This window comes from Cloeon dipterum, chromosome X (genome assembly GCF_949628265.1).
Source record: "Cloeon dipterum chromosome X, ieCloDipt1.1, whole genome shotgun sequence".
NCBI classification, from domain to species: domain Eukaryota; kingdom Metazoa; phylum Arthropoda; class Insecta; order Ephemeroptera; family Baetidae; genus Cloeon; species Cloeon dipterum.
In genome coordinates this window covers 1,410,045-1,421,460 of record NC_088790.1, presented here as the reverse complement: position 1 = coordinate 1,421,460, position 11,416 = coordinate 1,410,045, and positions in this window count along the sequence as shown.

Below are 11,416 nucleotides of genomic sequence, written 5' to 3'. Positions count from 1 at the left end.
GCGAAACTTCTCTCTTGTGTTCGTGCAAATTTACTACTGGCTTTTGGTTTTCGTCTTGAAAATATGACAAATCAAGATACTCGGTTGAACTTGATTTTGGCACTGATGAGAACGGTATTTGGTTAATCGCGTGCTTTTGTTGTTGCGAATTACCCTTTTTCGAAGGAACTGAAGACTTGGCTTCTTTGGAGGAAATGGAATTTACAATATTTACATGAGTTCGTTCCCTGGCGAGGCTTTGATTTTGCGTGATTGACGATACCCCTTTTTGATTCTTCTTTTCTGGGTTTGCTGCTGATTTGGGTGCATAAACCGTCATGTTATGGAGTACCTTTCGCGTTTGAGTCGAGTGCGCGTTCTGGGGAAAAATCGCGTTTGGTGGATTGCCGCATGTCGTTGCCGGCTGAGATGTTATATGGCCGTGCGTGCGCGAAGAGTAATTTTGTCTCCTATTTCCGCGATGCGCATCTCCTACGCGTGATCTGCATTGTTTTCTAATGTGTCCACTGCGGTTGCATTTGAAACAAATTTTGGGGACTCGGTATGAGAAAAATTGCTGTTGTTCTGACTGGGGTGCCGTTTGGTAGGCAGGTGCGAAATCTTGTGGTGGGTGCACTTGGTACGACGGATATTGGGCTGGGTATTGGTAAATTGGGAAAACATGCTGTGGTTGCGGCTGAGGAAGAATTTCCACGAACTGTTGTTGTATAGGTAGCGGGGTTTGCATGAGTACATAATTAGTATGAGGTGAAGTTAACGCGTATGTGTTCTGTGCGGTGCAAGGTGCCACTTGAAGAGTGCGCACTTGCTCTTCTTTTTGTTGCAACTGTTTGAGGAGGACTAATATTAGTTCATCTTTTTCCTCCTTTTGTGTTTTTGATTTTTTCTTACGGTTTCGGCTGACTCTAAAGGTGTAATTTGTCCCAAAATTATCGGTAGATTGATCGCTATCTGAGAAAGGGGAAGAATCTCGCGGCTCGCTATGTTTTCTCGGGTTTTTAACGTAGTACGAGTGTTTGAAATCATTGTGCCAATTTTTCAAATCGTTCAAAAGTTCATCAAGTCCCTTATTTACATTTAATGGGTCACATTCCCACTGCAAATGCCAGTTTTTTGCGTGTCCTTGTAATTTGTCTGCAAGAACATCAAGTGTTTCCTCTTTTGTCATTCCCGAGATTTTTCTAATTACGTGTAAGTCCTGTACGTATAATTCAACGTCCTCTGTACTTTCACCGAAAAATTCATCGAGCAACCGGCGTCCGATTTTCATAGATTTGCCGTCCATTTTAAATTTACCTATGTCTCAGCGTGCAAAGAAAAAATTAAATCGCCTAATATGCACCTGACATATTTTAAATTATACAATATTTACAAAATTTGCATGACGCGTACGTAAGTTCGATTTTACATGTCCTTTAGGAGGAAATTACGCGCTTGTTGGGGGGGTTTCGGGTCCAAAAAAATTTGGAGGGCTGGGTTTGGGAGGGCACTTTGGCAACAGAAAAAAAAACTCTTCGCTCGTAAGGGCTGACAAATACTTTTTACGGGTCATCTCGCCGGTGTGCCTCCACATGTCAGCGACGCGGGGCAGGGCCGCCGAATGGGCGCAGTCGGCCCTGCCGGCGCGCCTTCTCCCTATCACGAGGTCAGAGTCTTTTCTTCTGTGGCCAAAGTAGACTTTAAAGGGTGCAGGGTGGATAAGAAGGGAAAATGCCCAGTTACTATACCATACCAGTTTATTGTAGATAGCAGCGACAGTACACAGCGTGGCTACCCAGAGGGACGAGCGGGGGAGCGAGAGAGTTACCCTCTTGCTCGTGTGCCGTCAGGAGAGCGAGTGCGTTGGTGCGAGCGGGTCGTGTGCTCGTGAGGGGGAGGTTCTTGCGTTGCCTTTATTGATACCTGAGTCTCTCCCTCCGCTCTCCCTTGTGGGTGCCCGAAAGTTAACGTAAATACATATCGGTGCGGAACAATTATTAATGCGATCGTAATATCGTCAGGTAAAACCCTGACATCTCATTGGGGTTTGGTTTTTGGTTTCTTGTTTTTTCTTAATTCTAACATTTGATTTATATCCCGTGTTTACATTTTAATTTCGGACATAATTGTGTATTCATGTGTTTGTGTTGTTTGTGTGCCCTAATTACCTCAGTTTAATCTAATTTTTCTTTCAAATCTTAACTAAGTATGTATCAAAGTGTAGATGTGTGTATGTGTTTTCTAATGTGTGTCTTAGGTGTCTAACCTTCACTTTCGGAGATTTATATTAAACGTTAATTGTAATTAAATGGTAGAACACCTTCTACACCTCCAACCAGCAAAGAAAAAAATTGGCAAATTAGAGTTCGAAATTTACAAAACAATTTAAATAAAAGGTGGAGCGCATGAAAAGATGAAAAAATTCTAGAGGAAAAGTGACAGGTAAATTATTTGCTCTCAACCAAGTGAGGTAAGTGGGAATTATCGGTCTTGAACGTTTAAGACAGCTGCATGTAGGAGCATAGTTGTTGGTTGCAAGCAAATCTTGGGGCGATGCTAGATGATTCTGTGGTCGTGAGTGATATATTATAACGGCGGCCGGATCTTCCAAGCCCTGAGGACTGAATGATGATTGGTGTGATGTTCCATGTGTGTAATCACACACGCTGCTGTAATCAGTTGACGAGGTTTTTTCCAGGATTTTACCCAAACTTCCTCGTTCTGAGTCAAATAGAGAGCAATTCTTCACAAATCAAATTACCACTATAAATGTTTAAAGTAATGAATTGGTTGGATGGTTTCTTTTTTTTTTTCTTGTTAATGAATCGCGATTTGAAATAAAGAAGAAAAGGAAATACTCCGATAGCAAAATGTTAATGTGGAATAAATTTAACGCTTAATGTGATATAATGTAACTTAATAAATTAAAGTATGCTAAGATCTGGCAAATGAATATCTATCTTAAATTTAAGTAAAATTAATAAGGAAACGATATTCGCGTTGTGTCCCTTGATTGCCTAATCTGAACAAAACAAAGAAAACTTCTTGAACACGTTTGAAAGGCTGTCCGTTTTGTTACCTTGGAAAGTGAAAAAAAATTGCTTATATCTAATTTGGACAACCGTTTGCTGAGATAGAATGAAAATGAATACAATTCTTCGTCGTTAAATTAAAGAAATATACCGAACATAATAATATAACACTCGCGTCCGTTGCACTATGAGTAAATGTCATTGTTTTGGTTATAGCACTGCACAACACTTGTTTGTCATCTTTTCGAAAATGTCGTACTGTCTGGGTCCATTTGTTGTGGAATGGCAGAGTCACAATAGTCTTTGGCTGGAAGGCTTCTAATTTTCCAGGGGTCTGCTTTTTCGTGTGCCACACGCTTATGGTCAATTCCAGAGTTTCGTTTAGGAGTTACTCTCTGTGACTGCTTCTTCGGGTTATGTGCCCATAAGTGGAATATAGGTACAGTGGAAAGTATTTACAGGAAATGGCACTAAATGTACGTTACTTTGTTTGTCTGTGAACTTAAAAAAAACTTCTTACTGCTGGTGCCTTAAAATTCAAAATTTCAATTCCATCGTGAGAATAAGATGAAAAATTATATTATAAACAAATCGGAAAATAAAACAAAAGGAAAAAAAAATTAAATGCTTGCATAAAATGATTATAGTGCAAAATCAATGTCTATCAAATTTTACTGTTGTATCCAAATTAAATAATTTGTCTTGAATATGAATTATTATTTTATAAAGCTCAACGATATACTCTTTTTTCTAAGCGTTTATATTCTTTATATCCATAAACTTTGTAACTTAATTTGAGCAGCTATATAGCATATATGAATATTCTTGAAAATGTTGAAAAATACATTAATTTACTGCTAAATCCATCAATTCCATTTCTTTTCTGTTATTTCTTGTTTTGCTGCTTTTTGGCAAAATTAGTCATTTTGTGTAAACAAGGGTGTTTTAATGTGTTCTAGAGTAGAGTTGCTGAATTAGGGGAAAAATGTGGCATAGAGTTTAAGCCATGAAAGTGTGTGTGTTTTGTTTTGAAATGATCATTCCGTCCAATTTAACAGTGTATCATGTGATTGGTGGGCTCGTGAAAAAATATTTTTTTTCTAAGATTATTTAAAATTGCCGTAATATTTGGTTTTGTTAGAAGATATAAAGTGAGAATTTGTTGATACGCAATTTATTTAATTATGAAGGTGCGGTGTTGTTAGTTCTTTGTCCTCCGTAAATTAAAAAAAAAGAACGAAATTTATTTGTGATTTTAGTGTTGATTTTATGTATTATTGCTCAAGTGTGTGTGAATTTAATTTCATATTAATTTGTCGGTTTTCTCACGTGTTGGTTTTTTTTTGTGTCAGTGTGTTGTATTTACGTTTCTGGCAGAAACTGTGGTGTATGATGTTTGTGGAAATGTCTTCTTTTTGAGTGTTTCTATTATGTTGAGTCTATTATTTGTCGTTCCGGCGGGATTGCTATTATGGCTGAATTCAATAGGTTTATTGCACAATGTGAAAAATGATGCTATTCTTGAAATGTGGTATAATGAAAATGCAAACGAAATCATTCCAATTAAACTTAATGTTGCCAACTTAATTTGATTGTGTCTGATCAGTATGATATGGGATAATATATTCAATTATGCCAAAAAAATTAAGAATCCATTTTTTACAGTCTGAATTGGTTTTGTTTTACGCTAATCTAATTGTTGAATTAAATTGTTTTTGGATATACTTTGCAATAGCATTCTTAGAAAGGAGAAAAAAAATAATTGGCTGCATTTTTTGTTCGAGAGACACAAATTTGTTGAATTCGAATTACAAGCTGCCGTTAACCGTGATCTTATTTTTACTTGATGGGAAACAAGTCTAATGTAGTCAATATACAATTACTGGAAACATCGTTGGGCTGCTGTAAATTTTACAAAGTATATTAGTTTTGTTCAATTTCATTGCTGGTATTTACTCAAAATTTAATCAAATCTTCTATTTTGTAATTAATAAAAATAACTCATTAATGGAAATTAATCAATTTGATATTATATTTTAAATATTAAACATCTATTTTTTTTTTTCAAAAGATAAATAACTTTAATATCTGTGCCATTGTTATACTCTTAGGTAAAATTTAAATTATCGTTGGAAATGCTCAGTATTTCGAAATTATTAATTCAACTTGTTATCTTATTTACAATAATCTAGCTTTTTAATTTATTTCTTAAATCAATTCAACTCTCAAAACTCTTTAAACTCAAGTCTATTCAAAATTAATTCTCTACCTGATTGCTTTAACATGAGCATTTCAAAAATCTGAAAAGAATACGAAATTAAACTGAAAAGAAAAATAATTAGAACTGAACAGGGCGGAGGGGAGATGCACGCCTTTTTTTTGTAGTAATCTTCGAGACTAATTGTTTATATTTACAAGTATTGACATTGACAATGTTGATACCCTTTATTTTTTGAAAAAAAAAATTGTAACCGTAAATTGTATTAGAAATGTGTGGTGAATTTTTTGTATAATGTCACAAAAATGTTTTATGTTTGCTACACTCTGCCTCTGCGTACATTATTGCTGTTGCATGCCTAACCGGGAGTAATTATCTATTATGTTAAACCAACGCTACCGCCGCCGCCGCCGCGTGTCTATTTTTTTTCTCTGTCTCTGTCACTATGTCATGCTATGCTCAAAAATCTCAAGATTACAAAATCTGCTTTGCTAATTACTATCTTTTTCTCTAATTATGTTTCCAATGAAATTAATTTTTCTTTAACTGCGGTTCACTGGACTATTATTCAACTCGGCTAAAGAATAAGACCAACAATCAGTCATAATTATTACCAACTTGGCTGCTCACGCGTTGCAGTAAGTTGAAATACTCATGAGATTTTAGTAATATTTGTTTGCCTTCTGCCTATATTAGCAGTCAGAAATCATCAGGCTAAGATCTGTGTTTTGCTGGCCATGCGAAAACACAGGACTAGATTTGCCAAGTGACTTCCAAACGTTAATAAAGTCCAGTCTCCCAAAATTTATCAAACTATGAAAATTGCAAAATGATTGAATAATTAATATTTTTTTTTTATGAAAATTTAATATCTTTTAATTTATTAAATGAAAAAAAAGATAAAGGATCGTGAGTTGTTCGAATTTTAAAATTGATTTGAGTGATATGGTTTATTGAAATCGAAGTGATTCTATTAAATTATGCTAAAAGGCTTCCAATCACGGAATTGATTTGAATTAAAAATTACGTTAGCATTGGGGTTTCGTTGAGAATTTTAATAAAATAAATTAAATTTTCTTATGGCTGGCTGGCGCGCGGGAATGGGGGGGGGTTAGGCACTTTTTGTTTAACTCTCTTTTTGCTATTAAATGAATATCTGATTGCATATTCATTATAATTTCTTGATTTGAGCAGTGAGAAGGGTGTCATGTCAATACTCTATTAATAACTAAAATATATATACACATTCCATGTTTAATTGAAGTACCTTGTCTTTAATGCTAAATCAATAGAACTCATCAGAGAAGCGATTTAATGGGATTCGCCATTTATCAGAGGGATAAATACTTTTAGAATTGCCTTCTTTTTTTTTTTTTTGGCTTCATGTATTCTTTCTATTCCAACAAAATAAACAGTTCTTTGCTTCAGACCTTAAGGTTTAGTCACGTATGTATACGCCTTGTTATATTGGTGAGTTTCCTGGTGGTTCGAGGTGGATATTTTACGCTCAATTTCTCTTTTTCCTCCTTGTCGCGCTTAATACTTTGACTTTACATTCTACAAAAGTGTCCCTTTGATCGCTTTGAGAAAACTAGACTCGAGAAATATCTTTACTCATTGAGTATCATATTCATAACTTTTATAAATTATCGCCACTTTGTTTTGAACCTTTTTCCTTTAATATCGTGAATATCTAGAAGTTCGTCTCGTTTTGTGTCTACCATACTCACACGTACCGTTGAGGTATATTGGAAAAGTATACCAAAAAATTAGAGTTTCGAAACACATATTATGTTCACCTTGATGGTGCAAATAAGCCGCTGCTTTTATCGCAACATACATACTCATTATTTTCTTTTTATTTTCACGAAATTCTGTGAAATTTCCATAACTCTTAATTTCCTATGCAGGGTTTAACGCAGTGATAACTCATTCTTTACTTGTCATTTCTCTTCAATCATTATCCAAAAACCGTGTGTTTCCGAAATGTAACCAAGATATAAAAAAATTCAATTTTGTGACATACTATCTCGCTTCTGTCCTGTAACCGTCAATTGCAACCACTAATTATTAAAGAAATGAAACAGTTGACCTCTTTAAAACTAATATAAAAAAATTTGCGCGCTCTTAAAATTAAGATAAAAAATTGAATTTGAGTCAACTGCCCGATTGGCCGGAATTTTCTGCCCACGTTGGAAGATTGAGGTATTGTTAACCTCAAATCTTGACCAAGTGTGTGTCGCGTAATGAAAAATTAAATAAAACCGCGACTAATATTTGTGTTGCACTAATAGGAGTAAAAACTAACAATTGGATTTATCTCCTTCTTGGTTCTCTATCACGGGAAAGCTTTCTGCACTTTATTATTAAACCTAATTGCGTGTTCCTGCTATGTTGATTCATTACCTTAAACTTATTATGGGTATTGAGTATTGTGTTTTATATTGAAATAGAGAAATAAGAATGTGACATAAATTAAATACATAAAGAAATCGTAATAATAGATGAAAGAATAGAATGTGTCAGTGTTTCATAAAAAGATAGGAATTTTTTAAGCTTTGTAAGAACTTGACAATAACATTTTTTTGTATAGAACCAAGCACAAAGGTATCTCATGGTTAATTGTTCGCTTGACCTTCTAAAACAGATGTGTTTCGTTTGTCAGAGGGCGAGCGTGAGATTTTCTTTAGTGGGCGGTCGGTCTAATTCTTTAAAGGGGGGGGGGGGGGAATTTGTCCTTTTTTTACGACAAAAGATTACTGCGATACAATGTCTCTTGTGCTGCTTTGATCCTCTTAAAATAGGGTTCTTTGACCTGTATGAACTTAAAGCTTTAATGTCTTGCTGCTTCGTGAGAACTATTTAGATGTGAGGGTATTTTTTAAGGAAATGTTATTTTTTGTAATTCGTGGGAAATGAATTTGAGGAAAATTGATTGACATTGGTGGTTTTTGGTGACCTTTAGGGGAGTAGGATTTTATTTAGAATATTTTTGAATAAAAATTGCGCCGCCTGTAATGAGAATTTGTGAAGTAAAGGTTTTCATGCTGTGTGCTATTGTTTGCTAACGTTTGAAGCTTTATATTACTCTTTGTGCTGGCGAGTGAAAAGTTAAGGGACGGGGGGTTACTTGGCATTGACTTGGTTCATTGACCTGGATTAATATAATACACATTCATGTAGAGAGATCTAGAGACCTGACCTTAAGAAATCAGTATGAAGGAAGAAGAAAAATAATATATAGCGTCGTTTTTTATGATTTTTTCTTTTGTGGACGTTAATTTACTATTAAAAAAAAACTGCGATCGGGACCTTAAAAATTCAATAACTTTGCGACAATCTGGATATCATAAACTGATCATTCCGTTTTTCTTTATATTTTTATTGCGCATAGAGGAAAATTTATCAATACTGCTTTTAAGAATATTAGTATTCCGTCTTCTCAAATTTGTTTCATGTCCTTTGTTGAAGGGAAATCGTACCTAATTTATTTATTTGGAAAATCATGCACATTTTTCGAAGAAAAGCGTTTGACGTTCAAATTACTGAATGTAAATTTCACAAATCGAAATGCTACGATTACTTTACAAATCATTTTACATATGCAACTTCAACTCTCAACCGTTCTCTGGCTTGTTCGGCAATACCTCGCTTTTCGGTATTTTAACCATTTCGAAGGTTTTCGTGTTGTCTTCGTGCTTTCGCTTATTGCGCCACTTGCTACTAAAGTTCCCAAGATTTCGTAAAAAATCTACTGTGTTCTTGATGATGGGTTTTAGTTTCAAAGGAATTTCAGGTTTTTCCTTAATCCTGTCACTGGGAATAGTCTTATCACAGTTTTCAACGTGATTTTCGCGCTCATTCAAGTTATTAGTTTCTTGCTTAACTGCTGCTACAGTAGCTACTACACATTTTCCTGGTAATGTGATGCTATTTTCTGCTGTACTGATTAACGCTTTTTTCTGCGATTCGAACTTATTTACAACTACGCCATTTTCTATAGCAGTTTCTTTTGCAATTTGAATTTCAGCCTTTTGCGCGTTCTTTAACTTTTTACGTTCAATTTTCCCTTGTGAATTGATCTTCTTAGGAGTTTTCTTTTTCTTAACTTGAGATCTTCCAATCTCATTTTTCACCTGAGCTGATTGGAATGACTCTACTTGTCCAGTTATTCCGACATTTTTGGTTTCCGCCAATGTACATGCATGTTCTGGAGCTCTTTTTTCGGATATTATTTCACTTTTAGCTACAAATCCGGTTGTGTGCGAAACTTCTCTCTTGTGTTCGTGCAAATTTACTACTGGCTTTTGGTTTTCGTCTTGAAAATATGACAAATCAAGATACTCGGTTGAACTTGATTTTGGCACTGATGAGAACGGTATTTGGTTAATCGCGTGCTTTTGTTGTTGCGAATTACCCTTTTTCGAAGGAACTGAAGACTTGGCTTCTTTGGAGGAAATGGAATTTACAATATTTACATGAGTTCGTTCCCTGGCGAGGCTTTGATTTTGCGTGATTGACGATACCCCTTTTTGATTCTTCTTTTCTGGGTTTGCTGCTGATTTGGGTGCATAAACCGTCATGTTATGGAGTACCTTTCGCGTTTGAGTCGAGTGCGCGTTCTGGGGAAAAATCGCGTTTGGTGGATTGCCGCATGTCGTTGCCGGCTGAGATGTTATATGGCCGTGCGTGCGCGAAGAGTAATTTTGTCTCCTATTTCCGCGATGCGCATCTCCTACGCGTGATCTGCATTGTTTTCTAATGTGTCCACTGCGGTTGCATTTGAAACAAATTTTGGGGACTCGGTATGAGAAAAATTGCTGTTGTTCTGACTGGGGTGCCGTTTGGTAGGCAGGTGCGAAATCTTGTGGTGGGTGCACTTGGTACGACGGATATTGGGCTGGGTATTGGTAAATTGGGAAAACATGCTGTGGTTGCGGCTGAGGAAGAATTTCCACGAACTGTTGTTGTATAGGTAGCGGGGTTTGCATGAGTACATAATTAGTATGAGGTGAAGTTAACGCGTATGTGTTCTGTGCGGTGCAAGGTGCCACTTGAAGAGTGCGCACTTGCTCTTCTTTTTGTTGCAACTGTTTGAGGAGGACTAATATTAGTTCATCTTTTTCCTCCTTTTGTGTTTTTGATTTTTTCTTACGGTTTCGGCTGACTCTAAAGGTGTAATTTGTCCCAAAATTATCGGTAGATTGATCGCTATCTGAGAAAGGGGAAGAATCTCGCGGCTCGCTATGTTTTCTCGGGTTTTTAACGTAGTACGAGTGTTTGAAATCATTGTGCCAATTTTTCAAATCGTTCAAAAGTTCATCAAGTCCCTTATTTACATTTAATGGGTCACATTCCCACTGCAAATGCCAGTTTTTTGCGTGTCCTTGTAATTTGTCTGCAAGAACATCAAGTGTTTCCTCTTTTGTCATTCCCGAGATTTTTCTAATTACGTGTAAGTCCTGTACGTATAATTCAACGTCCTCTGTACTTTCACCGAAAAATTCATCGAGCAACCGGCGTCCGATTTTCATAGATTTGCCGTCCATTTTAAATTTACCTATGTCTCAGCGTGCAAAGAAAAAATTAAATCGCCTAATATGCACCTGACATATTTTAAATTATACAATATTTACAAAATTTGCATGACGCGTACGTAAGTTCGATTTTACATGTCCTTTAGGAGGAAATTACGCGCTTGTTGGGGGGGTTTCGGGTCCAAAAAAATTTGGAGGGCTGGGTTTGGGAGGGCACTTTGGCAACAGAAAAAAAAACTCTTCGCTCGTAAGGGCTGACAAATACTTTTTACGGGTCATCTCGCCGGTGTGCCTCCACATGTCAGCGACGCGGGGCAGGGCCGCCGAATGGGCGCAGTCGGCCCTGCCGGCGCGCCTTCTCCCTATCACGAGGTCAGAGTCTTTTCTTCTGTGGCCAAAGTAGACTTTAAAGGGTGCAGGGTGGATAAGAAGGGAAAATGCCCAGTTACTATACCATACCAGTTTATTGTAGATAGCAGCGACAGTACACAGCGTGGCTACCCAGAGGGACGAGCGGGGGAGCGAGAGAGTTACCCTCTTGCTCGTGTGCCGTCAGGAGAGCGAGTGCGTTGGTGCGAGCGGGTCGTGTGCTCGTGAGGGGGAGGTTCTTGCGTTGCCTTTATTGATACCTGAGTCTCTCCCTCCGCTCT